Raw genomic sequence first — 13,350 nt, forward strand, 5'->3', positions numbered from 1 at the left:
AATTAAACCATGTGAGCACTGACCTCAAACATGACACAATAGGGGTAGACACTCTGGCTAATCAGACCATTTACACAAACAAGGATCCATAAAGACCCACAATCATACACATGAAGCATGCTGGCTTATCTTCTTCAATATGATACGGAACAATAATTGATTAAGGACAAATAAACAAACTATGAAATCTGAATCATCCATGCTGTGTACATGATGTGGCCGGTAAGTGGGACAGTCCCACTGGCCCTTCCTGTAACTAAACACAAGTGAAGATGAGTCTTTTAGTCGATGTAGCCAGGTTTTATTTGCTGCATTTCACAGATGTCAGTAATAGTACAAAGACTCTGAAAAGTAAGGGGGTTAGATTTACTGTTTGTTTTCAAATGTTTCATATTTGGAGGATTTGGGCCTTGCTTCATATTAGACGAGCTCCAGTAACATCCACACCCATTGCTGGATATAACTTCTACTGAGCCCAGCACCTCTGGGACATGTTAAGCACCAGCTCTTTCTCTCTCTTTCTCTCATTCTCACTCTTTGCGTTTGTCTCTCACTTTTCCTCTCTCTGCCTGAGGATGCAGCCATCTGGTCTGTGTTGGTGGAGCCAGGCATGCTGACTGGAGTAGATGCGGGCCAGGCCAGTCTGTGCACTGGAACGCAACTCACTGTGTATATTGCCTTGTTTTGGCCGGTGATCTACACTGATCTTCCTCATCTAAACATTTTTTATATTTGGAAAACGCCGCATTTACGCTTGTACGGATCAGCAACACAGCAGGTGAGGAGTGGCAAGATAAATGCAATTATCATATCGAAATATCAGCTGTGAAAAGATCTATTTCTGTCTAAGTGTGTGTGTGTAGGCCTTCAACTCTCTCTCAAGAAGGGTGGGTGGGGGTGGGTGGGGGCGCACAGGGGATTGAGAAGCAACTGTGAGAACTTGTCAGAAGAAATTAGAGGGAGAATCTGAACCATGGACTCACTGGCTGGAAAACAGGAATCAGAGGAGAGATCCCCGAACTTCAGTCCAGCCATGTGAAAAGGAAAAGATTATATTTTTCTCTTCCTCTAATGCGCTGATCGGCCTTCTTGTTGTTTCGCAGCCAGACTTGTTTGAACAGTCATTAAAAGTGCCAAGTCTACGTCTACGTACATCCACAAAAATAGACTTCTCACACCACTCATGCAGCAGCAGTGTGCTGTCCATCTGCATGCTCAGTACACAGGCCTGTATTCATGTGCTAGGGGGCTCTGGGGCAAAAATCTGCTACGGGGTCCCCCAAGGACCACAAGCCCCCAAACTCACTGTTGTCAGCAGTTATCGCTGTACAATCTGTCCATTGCTCATGTAGTAAATAGTAAGTTGTTCATAAATGTATTTTATAGGATTTGGATGGGAGGCGTAGCTAAATTGTTCTTTGATAGAGCCCGGAAACTAACCAGTCGCCCGGTACAACAGTACTGCTTGGCCCGAGTTCACTGTTAGTTTGAGGTTCGATTGTCTATGAAATGTTTAGAAATGTACCATTTTATGTCCATTATTTTTGGTGTACAGTAGTATCTTGTATTTGATATTATACGTTGAGATATCACCTTGATGTCTGTACACCACAACCTTTTATTTACTTTTTGTTCCTTGCCGCTGTTGCCTTGCTCATGGGGGAATGTCGTGCTTCTTTAAAGGCTCTGCATGTAAAGTGCCCCGAGATAGCTTTTATATAAATAAAGTTGAATTCAACACCATTAAAAATAACTTAAAGGGACCAAACTAGCAAAGACGTTGGACCTGGACTGTTAATGTCATAAAGCAATCAATTTTCTCCTGCCAAATTCAAAAATGATATCGCAAAACAAGTCACTTAGGAGAATAACCTGAACAGACACTGAACCAAGTAATGTATTCTTAATTAATATGAAAACAATCTTTTCTATTCTATCGCCCTCATCGAAGCACTGAACCGCTGCCAGAAGTAGCAGATTTATATACTGAGCAAATGGACAGTTGCAAAATGGGTAATTTGGAGGAGGAGTGAGCTTCCTATGTTTTGATAGCTTCTGTCTGAGGTGGAAACTGGTCAGCATTGGAATTCCACCTTAACTGTAAAATGGCCAAAGCGGCTGTAATCCACTAATGAGGACACAACAGTGTGTTGGGTGGAGGGACACTTTAACCCCTCGATCCTGTCTGTTTCCAGGGCAAGCCTTTTCTCTAGCTGATGCCCCCCACCTCCATGCTTTTCTATTGAAGACCATAGCCGGCCATTGGTGCTCCATGCAGGCCTACCTCTCATCTATCAGTGACACTACAGGCTGACAGAGCACTTATTCACGTTCACTCATGAATATTCAATTTACTGCTTCTTCAAGGGTACAAAAGACATATCTATACACAAGAGAGAGAGAGGGAGCGGAATCTCTCTCACCCTCTCTCTCTCTCTCTGTTCGCTCTCTTCTTGTATCTTATCTCTCCCTCCTTCTCTTCTTTCTGCCTCTTTGAACATGTACAACTTAAACATCAGCAGCAATATGCAGACCTTAATTTCATGCGCACATTTCATTAGAGGTGTCGACCAGGAGACATTTTTTCCCTGACACTTTGAGGGAGCCAACACAATCCTGCACCGTTTGCGCGAAAGAAAAATCCCATTTGTCCTTTGTCAGCACAAACACTTTAATTTGAGGCTTTCACTCCTGAGTAAGCAGCAGATCTCCTCAGAAGCCCGGAGAGACACAGGAAATGCATGTGGGTCCTTCAAATTCCCTCGTCCCTCCCTCATCAGCAAAAGCACACCTCATTCTGCATGGCCTCCGTGTTTTACCAGTCAGCGGGGCATGCATAAGTCAAAAGGAAAGGGGAAAGTGCAGATGTGTCAGCTTAGGAGTAGCTAACACATCCGATGGTAGTGCCACTATTATGAAGCCTTAAAATGCTGACGAAAGTTTATGGAATGTTCTGCTACGTATAAAACATGAGCACAACATGACATTTGTATTGTGGTAAGCAGTGGTGGAATTGATTCTTATTCTTAGGTAAAAGGAGTCATGCTGCAGCGGGAAGAATCCTGCTTTACAAGTTCAATTTTGCAAGTTCAAGTTCAATTGATGACATTATCTGAGAATGCTAATACCTAGACTCAAAATTGTACTCACTCGTTCATTGACTATACTTACTCTCTACCATTGGTATAGATATTTTAAAACAAGAGTCATTTTAGGGTGTATCATAATCCGAATCCGGATCATAATCCGAATCACGTTCTAAATTTAGTTGTCGTTTTATGATGGTTAAGTCTACTGTAATTACTCCTTGATTGTATTACATTTATGATTTTAATTCTAGTTCAGAAATAGACAGGGGATACACACAGTTGTATGTGCTTATGGTTCTTTTAAGGTTAAGTAATGTGCTTTGGCTGTGTTTCTGTAGGACATACATTTCTTAGTTGGCTCCAGCTGCAGTGACAATCCAACCGCCACACCAGCTTTCTCCTGCCACTGCTAGTGATGGGAAATTCAGTTTCATAGTTCACAATAACTGTTTCTATGTCATGTGTGGCATTGCAAATAGTTATTTTGTTTAAGATATCATCATCAATATCATCAAAGAGCATCATTGTGCTCCAGCTAAAATTTAAGTAAGCATCATATACTGTATTATCAGATACAGTAAGAGCTGAGGTCCAGAACAAAATCCAGGGGTAGTGAGAATCTGATTCCCCCTTCCCCAAAAGACAAGATGGTGCAGCAGATCGATGACAGAGTGGCAAATTGATGTTTACTCCTGATTTATTCTACTGAATGTTAACTTTTATACATAGTCCTGCCGTGTATTGATTGCACTACAATTGCTGCTTTAAAAAGTTAGTTATTACATAGTTAGAATAATTACGACCATACAGCTTGAGCAACATTGCAGGCGATGACATTCCTCTGTGTGTGTGTGTGTGTGTGTGTGTGTGTGTGTGTGTGTGTGTGTGTGTGTGTGTCTGTGTGTGTGTGTGTAGGTAGCGGGCCAGCTGGGCCAGCACTGTGCGTGTGACTGACATGGTGAAGTCAGTGAAGATTTTCCTTGTATCATGTTCTAAATGCTATTTTCACATTCAAGTTCTATAAGCAAATCACCACTATCAGTACAAATCTGGAAAGTACCACCTGCAGTGTTGGCTGAAACCACACCACAGCAAGATGAGAGTATCTTTTGATTGAAATTATGGAGCCTTCACAATTCATTGGTGTAATGAAAGGTGATGTGTGCATGATGAGCGCGGAATTCAACTGTGCCTTGTGTTTGTGATGATCTGTGCTTGTAGCTCTAGGTGTGGTGAAGGCTTAATTAGCTGTTTGTGGATTTGGCTGGTGTGGATTGCATAATGCAGCAATGATGCTGGGGCGATGAACGGGCTAAGTGCAAACCTCTGTTCTCATAATTGCACATCTGTTTGCCGTTGCATGCGGGTGTAATTGCCTCTTCCCTAAGTTATATCTGTGGAGACTGGCTGCAGGTGACGGCCCGTAAAACAGGATGAGGAAACCTGTCTGCTCTCTGATCGGCAGAGACATGCAGGGACAACTGGGACAGATCATATGACAGCATCTCCTGGGTGCACGCGCGCACACACACACACACACACACACACACACACACACACACACACACACACACACACACACACACACACACACACACACACACACACACAACCTGTGCATATATCGAGTATACTGTCAAACCTTACATCAGAGCACCCCCCAGTGGTTGAATGTAGATGTGCAAACAGACTTCGAGCAATGTTTCAGAGCGTTGAGTTGATGCTGACCATATGAAGTCCAAATCACACGATGAAATGCTGACACAAGAGTCAACGGTCTGCAGAATTATTTTGGCATCTTCAGCTCCCTTTAATAAGTATTCTGGTGAGATCAAGTCAAGATATGCATTTAGAGAAATTTCAGAAAATTTAAGTAATTAAGTTGGATTATTTGGATTTAAAACATTTAAAACAGAATTGTGGTTATATGAGCTAACGGGAGAGAGGAGTCTGTGTGTCAAAATGAAGGATCTGGAGTCTCTGCTGAAGTTTGACTCAGTATCGGCCTTTCAAATAAGGAAATATTTAGCACCAGACTCGGACAATAAACCCATTGGGATTGGGCTTTGCTGTTTATATTTCTTTATTCTCAAAATGAACTCTTTAAAAAACTTCGAGCAGTGGCCCTGACACCTAATGTAGGAATATAATAGGAATATAGCAAATATAAGTTAAGTTATACACAAAATGAAATTGCAAACAGTAATTAATTCAATTAAAGAGTTGTTTCATCCAAAAGGAGATGACAATGACACTGAAATGTAAATTTTTGCTACTTTAAAATATATTCATTTATATTGGCCCTTTGTGTGCATGTGTGTATAGAGAATAAAAAAAGAATAACATATGTACAAAGTGTGGACTGTGGGATCGTTATTGGAGTTGTTGTACAGTTTTACACCACATGGGGTCAGTGACGGGTTACCCTCCACATCCACCTTAGCCTGTCCCAATTGTGCTATGACATGTTAATGCAACTGTATTGTGGTTATAGTCATGTGTTGGACTACATAAGTTAACAACCAGTACATTTGGCACAGAGCACATTGAGACATAGGACTTCCATGTCTGGTTCAGAAACAAACTTCATTTGTTATCATTTGTTTCCTCTGTAATATAGATTGCCAAAAGAAAAAAGGAAGGATTCAATATGGACAATGTAAGGCCATCTGTAAATGAGATTTAATAACAAAGGGGAATGCAATTGATCATGTTAAGTCTACTGTTTCTCAAACATCAATACATGAATCCTTTAGATTCTCCCAAATGTCCTCCTCCATGTGTGTTTGTTTTGTATTTGACTTCTGGTTATAACATTTATACACAGCCAATAATGTTCCAAACCAAAGTAAGTACAAATTGACTCCATTTGTTGAACCCCCATCTTCACTGTGTATACACTGTTGTTGTAGTTCACCAACTCCTGCACCCTCGTTTTCTGCTGGAGACCCTGGTACAGTCATCTCTGATTCCATCTGACCTCTCATCTCTCTTTCTGTGTTCTCCTGTCATCTCCTCATCAACTCATCTTCATACCTTACAATCCTCAGTCATTCCTTGTCAGATCGTCAGCATTTCTTTGGCATGCCATCCAGCATCAATGCTCTCTCTGATCGCCTCAGTGTACTTTTTGGTATTTTGGCTCTCAGCTTGAACTTAGATTTTCCCTTTGTTTGGCCCTGCAAAAGGCTGTTTGCCTATTTCCTTTGCATTTTGTCAGTTTGCTCCTTACATTTAAGTAAAGACTGCATTACAAACTTACCTGTCAATAGCCCCAGTGCATAATGGGAAGTCTTTGAAACCACACACAACCTATTGTTCTGCCTTGGGATTGCTATGTAAACTTTGCACATGGCATAAAGGTCATCAGACACTTCATGAACCATAAACATTCTACTGATGCGTTACTTCGGCCAAACTAATGGGACAATGGCATTGGTGCCCCTGTGGCCAGCCACCAGTGTGCAATAGCCTCCAGTCTGCACACAGAAACGCACACACAGCAACCAACTTAGAAGTTAAGAGGTAGACAGTCTCTCGAGTACCAAACATAATTTTCAAAGCCTCCCCCCTTCCTACCCGCTGTGCCCCAGTCCTGTCTGCATAACTGCTGACTGGTGATGAAGTGATTTCTCTTGTGGAAAATGATGATGGTATTTTTGGGGCTTCCAAATCAGTGAGCGCTCAACTTATGGATTCCTATCAAGGGATTTCAACAAGTTACATGTTACATGACAGTTATGAGGTCATCGAGTTGGTAATTATTTCAAGGTGAAAAATAAAACTCAGCTATATAACTGTATAAATAGCCTGGGCTTGAAAATATCTGCTTTTGATGTTTTAAATCAAAATACATCTACTCCTTATTCAATGCTTTTGGATTATCAATACCTCAATTATCAAAATAATATTGGAATAAGTTACAGATTACGATAGGTGTTAGGGTGGTAGACAAACCTTGGACTCTCCAAACCCGGCAAACTAGCGAGCTGCGTTCAAAAGCAAACCTACACCTGCCGCCAATGCATGTTCCCTGGAAAAAACAATGAAATGAAAGAGGTATCAGGCGATGAGATTCATCTGAACACAAGAGGATTTCCCTTTTGCACTAACTAATGATGAAAAACTTGTGTGTGAAGTAAAGAAGTGGAGGGGAAAACCAAGGGTCCATAGAAACAGATTGAGATTTAACCAACAGAGATTTTTGAAAACCTATATTTAACCTCACATTTCGGATTGGGCATGAAGAAAGACTGCATTTTGTGTTGTCATCCACACATCAAGATCAAGTGTGTTGATTCCTTCTGCTAGTGTCCTTGACCGAGGTATTCGAATGTTGCACTGGACCATGGCTGCACACTGCACCTTGTGGTTAGGATGGTTTTGTTGTGTGAAAATACAATCACAATAAAGTCTTCATTCATTTATGTGAGGCCAAAGAGTGTTTATAAATATGAAATCAAAGAAAGTGCAGCAACAAGGCTGACTGATATGAGCCAACAATGCATATATCTGATCTGTATTGTATTGTATTGGGCCATTTCTTCCTGCAGACGGGTTGACTCAGATCAATAACTCAAGCTGGAACACAATTCTGTCCAAAGATGCAACTAATGTTGGCAAGGCTCATCCCGCTCTCTCTCTGTCTTGCTCTTTCTCTTTGTTTCATGCCAAAAGCCTATATTGTTTATATGGCTGCTTTTAAAGGCGGTCTCCGTGGCGACGGCGTGACCCCTACTGTGGCCGACCAGATCCTCAGTACCAACTGTGATTGATGGTCAAAGAGGCGGTCATAAAGCCTATCTGCTGTTGCCAGATTAGGCCAGACAAACATGGCCTCCAATTGCAGGCCAGCTAGGAATGTTTGTTTACAAGGCAGCATTCCAGAATTTTCTGCCTACAGGTTTACAGACATGTTCGCCTGAAGCCTTTAATAAATCTGTGTATGTAATGTAGGATTTGTGAAGCATGAACAGTTAGTTAGTTTAACAGTAAGCTATTTATTTCCTTTACATTACCCTTCCATGGACCAGATCGGCATGCTGGCAGAGTCAACTTCATTTCATGGCTCTCCTTCAAACTGAGCAGCTAGGTGAGACCAGAACAGCTTTTGGGGGGTTGTGGGGTGGATCTCACTTTGTTTCCTTCCCTTCCTCTAAATCTCTGCTGGGTCTGTTCTTCTGGGAAAAGCGTTCGTCCTCCTACCACATGTAGGTCACTGGCCTTTTGTGTGCGACGATCCAAGCCCACTCAGTGTTTGACGTTTCCATACCATTCTTACAATCCCCAGGTTGTCATGGAAATACACTGGGTGGCAACAGCAGCAAAGTTACAGTGGAGGGAAAAGTGAGCAAAAGGAGGGGGTCAATTAGCCCAGCCTCTTTTGTAAGCCTCTGCTCATTGCGGCCAAGTCTGTTGATTAAGTGATGCTTTGACCAGTGGCATTTGTTGACTCAAGGCAAAAGCAGGAAAGATTACTCAAATAAGCAGAGGGCCATTTATTACATGGGAGTCTTATTCTTGAGCGGCAACCCTTGTGGCTTTACTGACTCAAACTTTACTGCCAGCCGTCTTCTCCTAGCTGCCCAGTCTGTTGTTCGTCTCCTGAAGTGAAGTGTGAGGCACATTGACTTGGAATCAAACAAAGCCAGCAAAAGACGCCTGAACAGCTGCAGACATGGCCCAAGGCTGATATAGCAGCTTTACCTTCACAAATATGTTCTATTATGTCTGTTAATATGATAAGCAAGACATTTAGACACTTGTGTGCATGTAAGCAAGACAGACAACATTGTTGCCAAAAGAAAAATATCCCAAATGTTGAATTTAAGTAAATGGGTCAAGGATTTTTTTGGTGTGTTTTCACTGTTTTGTTTCAAGATGTTCTGGATTGAACCCAAAATTCCTCAGTATCTCCCTGTCACTGTTTTTATGACCCAGTTCCTTGGCTTATCGTTGAATTACTTCTGCAGCCAACCATTTTGACCCACTGGATGGTTTATAGAGGGACCCACAGCTGTTTGTCACATTACTTGTAATGAATACTGATTGTCTGTCTCCTTGTAGTAAAACGTTTGATAATTCCAGATACATTATCAAGTTAAACCAAATCATGTCACTATCCTGTGATCCACCTGCGCAATCAACACTAAATATAAGTGATCTAACAAGAATTGTGGTTCAAAGTGTTGCTCATAAACAAGAGTATGATGTCACACACAAATCTAGTAAATTAATAAACACTTTGATAAATCAAGCAGGTCCTGCGTTCAGACTTATGTTACAGGAATAGACAATCAGAACAAGATGACCATCCTCCCGTCCCCGTGATTGATTATATTGGTTGGTTTTAATTCTGTCAATAATTCCATTAAAGCCAATCTGATGAAGTGATGAATTCTGGTGACTTAACTTTTTTAAATGCCTCCTATGATCAAAATATATTCGTTCGATTTACATTTGAGGTTCACATACATGTTTCAAAGGTCTACATTCTCTCATACAGGTTTTTCAAAGTAAAAGTCAGAGTTTAAAGCAGTGTTAAACCTGACCCCAAACATTTTATTAACCTCTAATAGGTCTTCCTGTGGTGAGAGAACAGCAGGGCACCTGGTTCTGTGCTCTGCTCATAGTCAAGGTGAAAGTTAAGGTACAGAGATATAACTGCAAATGCAGCTGTGCAAGATACTTAAGGATTTAAAAAAAGATAATTTCATTGAACCATGTGGAGAAATGCATTTACATTTAACCATTCCTAACTACTGGGAGACATGGACTGAGGGCATCAACTCCAGGTCTCATAGTGCCTTGGTCAAGGGTCATAGTGGGGGAACACCATGCAGATGCAGGGAACACAGGTAAACTACACAGAAAGGACCAAAGGCTAACATGGGATTCAAATCTAGAACACTGAGGCAACAATGCAGTGAAAGCAGGGACAGACTTGAATTGCTGTCGTATCGTGCTGTTGCTTTAATTATTCATTTATACATTTAGTAAAGACTACATTGTCAGTTTTGATAGAGTATCGATGTTGACAGAAGCAAGCATGTGACAAATCCCTTTGTCTGATTCTAAATGCATTCCACATTGCTATTGTGAGGGTCCAGCTCCAAACTAATGCCAACCTGAACTACTAAGGCAGAGCAACACTAAAGAAACTAACAGGAGATAACGGATGGAAGGAAACACTGGAAAACCCAAAGAACTACAACAAATGACTAGAACTAGCTTAACAGAAATTGAAGAACAAAAGATAAATAAAAATACACCAAACAAAACTAACACACTAAGGAGCGACACAGAAGGCAATAAGAGAAATCAGAGGAACACAGGAACAAGAGACGTGGAGACCAGGGACCCAAACCAGGACGAGAAGCAAGATGGACCGACACGAGTTGAAGGAAAGATGCAGACTAAACACACACAAGGCTGAAGACAATGGAGAACAGGTGAGGACAACTACACAGGTGGAAACAATCAGGTAACACAAGACCGTAAAGACAAGGGGAATAATGCTACAAAATAAAACAGGAAATGAACAAAAGACACCAAAACACAAGATCATAACAGATATATTATCATAATTTATTAATTTATATGGTCTCGTGATGAGATTTCTGTTAAAAGCCAGGTAGAATTTGGCAGCTAAAGATTAATTCTCTATATGTGTTGAAACACTAAACTTAGACTAAACTACTCTTATCCTCTATTCTCCACTCGACGCTCTTTTAGATCATAAATTCCTCGTTTCAATCTGGAGAAGCCTTTAAGGATTGTGTGTTCCCAACACAGCAAACGTAGACAAACAACGTGGCAATAGTGGTGTGAGTGAAGGAGAAAATTGTTGTTCAGTGAGATGAATAGGCGAGAGGAGAAGAAGGCATGAGGGAGAGCGACTCCCAGGAGCCTCGACCCTGAGGGAGGGTGTTCAGCGTACGCTCCAGCTTTTTTTACACAGTGCATATCTCAGTGGAATACTAATAGCTGGCTTTGTCTCGATTAATCGTTTTCTCTGTCAGTGTATTCATCAATGACGGTTTTACTCCAGTCGCCCAAAATAAGACAACACTATCGAGATACTGTGTCAAACTGTTTGTATTGACATATAGAACCAGAAACAGTTAATGTGCTGTGTTTAAAATCGTCATAGTGACATCAAGTCCAGCTCCTGTGTCCACTTTCAGTAGTTGTTTGCCATTACTAACCTCTGTTTCAATTGATGATCTGCCGTTCCCCATCTGGCCACCAGGTGTCTCTTCTGAATCTCTCACCTCAGTCTCACCTGACAACACACTTGCTCCCTCACTCAGTAACTCCTGTGTTTACTCAGACACTTTCCCTTTATAAAGCCTTGGCAGACTCCTTACCCATGCCAGCCAGTTCATATTTTCCCTTCCCACTTTGTCTTTGATCACCTTGCACGTGAAGTTTTACTTGTTTGGTTGGCTAATGGAGTGGAGTGCGTTTTGTAACCAAGAGCAGCTATTCTTCTTAGTCTTGAATATTCAATCATTATTGTTGCTCATTCAGTCATTTGTTTACTTCAAAACATCAACATTACATCAGCAGTGTGTTCACAGAATGCCCAAATGTGGAATGGAGAATGCGGAAAAAATTGTAGTGAGAAGAGAGAAAAGAGTGTAATGTGAACACTGTAACCTGTTAATATGGGTGCTGAACTCTCACATTCAAACTCATTGTTGTTTTTGGTGTCACATAAAAAAAAAAGAATAAAATAAAATATAATAAGAATAAATCAATATTCTACAGTACTATATAGAATAAAAATAAAGAGCTTATCAAATTAATATGGAGAGTGGAGTATGTACAATATGACTATATGTATTTAAATAAAATAACTGTACACCTTGTGGAGCATGTGCAAGATCATTCAGTCAGTGGGTGACCAGGGCGTGGTTGATGAGGCCCACTGCAGAGGAGAAGAAACTATATTTGTGGCGTGAGATTTTGGTCCCAATGGACCTCAGCCTCCTGCCAGAGGAGAGGGTTTACAAACAGTTTGTGTCCAGAGTGGTAGGGGTCGGCTGCAATCTTGCCCGCCCGCCTCAGGGTCCCATTACTGCTGATTACAATGTTCTGTAAATTCTCTTCTACCAAATCAAAAAGCAACGCTGACTGAGTTGTTTTTTGTTGGTGCCACAGTCTGTGTAAGCTCATTACCAAGACCACATTCTTTCCATATCTATCTTCTTTATTCCAACAACATCATTGTGAATCAAAACCCAGCATTTCAAAGATGAAGGCACTGCTGAAGGCATGATCCCAAATATTTCAATGTATAAGTTAGTTAAAGAGCATTGTTTGTGTCTAGCCTCCCACCTTCTCTAATTTCACCATTTTAACCATCTCTTCAGAACCCTTAGTGAAACATCAAGGACATTCTGTGCATGTGTCTTTGTTCTTCTGCGGCTTATGTGAATGGCTTATTTCTTCGAGTAACCATTGCCAAAGCCATCTACCACAGCTTTTACTTGAACAAAGATATTGTTCTTTGACATTTCAAGCTTTTATCGCTGACCTATTCGAGTGTTTTTGTGTCAGTCGTGGCACTAGCAGCATGTCTGACATGGCAAATATTTTATTTCTTTTTTTCAAGAGGCATACAAACACGAAGTACTCAACCAGATGCTCTACAGCACACTGATTACATGATCAGTACTAATCTTTTATTGACTATGAAGTTCACCAATAAAACAGATGTTCCAATTAACTTTAAAGTGCCCTATAGAACGCATAAATAAGGGGTATGTGGTAAAAATGTCTGCCAGCCTGCTGCTCTTGATGAACTCTCTGTGCCAAATGCTTGACACTGCTTGCGTAAGTAGAGTTCTTTTAAAAAATGGCCACATTTGCATGACAAAGGCAGATGGCTTCTGGGTGCTAAAGAGTGAGGGAGGGGGACTGCAAGGAGGCAGGAGATGGACGGAGACGGACTCTTTGGATATTCGCACTGGGACCTCTCCCAATCGGAAGAACGGACACTCTACTGGACATGCTGGTTGTTGTGGCTGAGGCATAGGATGAGGAGTATCAACTGGATTTGATCTCCACATGCATGTGCAGTTTTTCCAAGATTACACAAAAGAGACTTTCTACTGTTTTGTGAACAAAACAGGGATTCTACAGCCGACTGGACTGGACACTGGACTTATTCTCTACTATCTTTGGACAGTGCCACTCTAAAGAGTTCACCCTTCTACCTTCTCAAGCAATAATCAAAGTTCCAATTTAAATTTAA

Source organism: Genypterus blacodes, unplaced genomic scaffold (assembly GCF_046128005.1).
Source record: "Genypterus blacodes isolate CSIRO-AG114 ecotype Tasmania unplaced genomic scaffold, CSIRO-AGI_Gbla_v1 ptg000045l_1, whole genome shotgun sequence".
Taxonomy (NCBI): Eukaryota; Metazoa; Chordata; class Actinopteri; order Ophidiiformes; family Ophidiidae; genus Genypterus; species Genypterus blacodes.